Below are 2219 nucleotides of genomic sequence, written 5' to 3'. Positions count from 1 at the left end.
ACTCAAATTGATTTTTAATTAAAATTTTCAAATGGATTTTTCAATAAGCTCATAATTAATTTTGAGATCAATCTCAATCCTTTATTTGTTCATACTAGCTTGAATATTCCCTAGATATTTTGAGGTTAAACCTCCATCGTCTACTTAATTTTTTCACATAGATAAATTAAAATTCTAGAAGCCCAATTCAATTATATGGACTTTGGATGCAAAATTACTATATATGTATGTATACTGTAAAAAAATATCATCCAAAAGATATCTATCTTCATAGAAATGTGTATTTGTAATATTCATATTGAAATATCCTTAGTGCTAAATTGGAGTACAAAACTTGTGAATTTTGTTTATAGCATAACTGAAAATTAACAATTTCTTAATGGAATTCAAATATCTATTAAATGTAAATTAAAAATTTATGTCCAATTTATTAACAGATCATTCAAAGTGAATTTCAATTGTACAAAAGAAAATAAGTGATTGATTAAAAGCAAAGTTTAGAGTGAAACTGATAATTCATTAATGAATCAAATGGTGAAAAATACTAAATACACATAACAATACAAAATTTGTAAGAAAATATCTATAGTAAAGGTATGGCATTGATTTCTTGTTTTTATTGGAATGTATGTAACATCCCTTGATTTACCTTCTACAAATTACACAAGATTAATTTTTTTACCAGTTTTACAAGCATGCAACATCCCACGAATGAATGATCACATACTCTAAATCTGATCATCAAATGATATAATCATTAGGGGAATTTTGAGGCCTAAAACAGGATTCCTAAGAAAAATGTACAACCAAATAAACTTTATAAGAACCAATAGGATTCAAGATGATGATGTCAACCATCGGGGATGATTCACCATTTTTGGAGTAAAAATGTAAAAATATTAAAAAATAATAAAATAATAGTGACTACTTTTTCAACTTATCTCCTTGAGGTTTTACTCAAATTTCGAGCAGGAGTACTCCTTAGATGAAAAACTTAATTCCTCATCCAAGCAATACCCATGTTGCATACTTTCGATGGACCCTACTACACGAAAAATGAGAAATACATGAAAAATGTGATTCCATCGAAAGTATGCAACATGGGTACTCCTTCGATGAGGTATTAAAATTTGCATCCAATGAGTACTCCCGCTCGAAATTTGAGTAAAACCTTAGGGATATAAGTTTAAAATATGAGTTGAAAAATAGTTTTTCTTTTATCCCTCTAAAATTTGATGATGTAATCTAATCTTATTTTATTACTTCCACTATTATTTTATAATTTCCTTAGGAGGCCCATTTTATACCTCAAAATTCCCCTAATGCATAATCATTAAGTGAATTAACCATAGAAATGGAATAGAAAATTGTGTAAAGGAATAATCAATAGAGCAACACATTAACATAATGCATTATGTTGAAGCTTTACATCATTAACATTTTTCAATTAATGGGGCCTTATTAAAAACATGATAAATAATATAATTTCCAATGTCATGCAAGGTGACAATATCATTAGGATAACCAAGTAGGAAAACACACAAATGCACACTAATATTACCTTGGAAACCACAAAGGGAAAAACCATCAAACATTTATTTCATTAAACCCTCATGAGGGAGTTCATCCCTCACTCAATGGCAAGAAGGGAGTTCGTCCCTTGTCTAATATTGAGATTTTACAAAAGAAACATTGTATTTCATTCAAGCATCATTAACTAGAGGCCCATACATTAAACATGTTATCATGGTTCTCAACACATTTCCCAATAGTTCTTAAAGAACAATATCCTCATGGCATGATTGCTTACCACAGTAACCACCTCCCCCACCATGCATCACCCTTCTCACACCATAACAAGTTAACATGGGTTTTTAGGAAAACAAGTTGCCCATTGCAAAATTGTATATGACAATCTAGTACTTTGCATATATAATACTTATATATAGTGAATTCATCACCTGCAATAGTATAATTAGTTTTAATTCATCGTTTGATTGTTGCAAATGAGATTAGTTTAGAAAATGCCACTCAATTCTTTGTGAAATTCATGATTCTTTCCTACAACTACTATTGTTTTTTTTTAACCAAAATAAGTAGATTTTTATATAAAATATATCGCGTATGTTCGAAAACATAACCAGGATTTTACATAAATTTTTCCAAGCTTACAAAAATCTGATAGTGCTTCATTTCTTTTGCAAACCTAGTATTTTGGC

The sequence above is a fragment of the Pinus tabuliformis genome, chromosome 8, assembly GCF_031772625.1.
Source record: "Pinus tabuliformis cultivar Carrire ecotype Pingquan chromosome 8, CPIR1, whole genome shotgun sequence".
Taxonomy (NCBI): Eukaryota; Viridiplantae; Streptophyta; class Pinopsida; order Pinales; family Pinaceae; genus Pinus; species Pinus tabuliformis.
The sequence above is the reverse complement of the archived record's forward strand: the minus strand, read 5'-3'. Positions refer to the sequence as shown.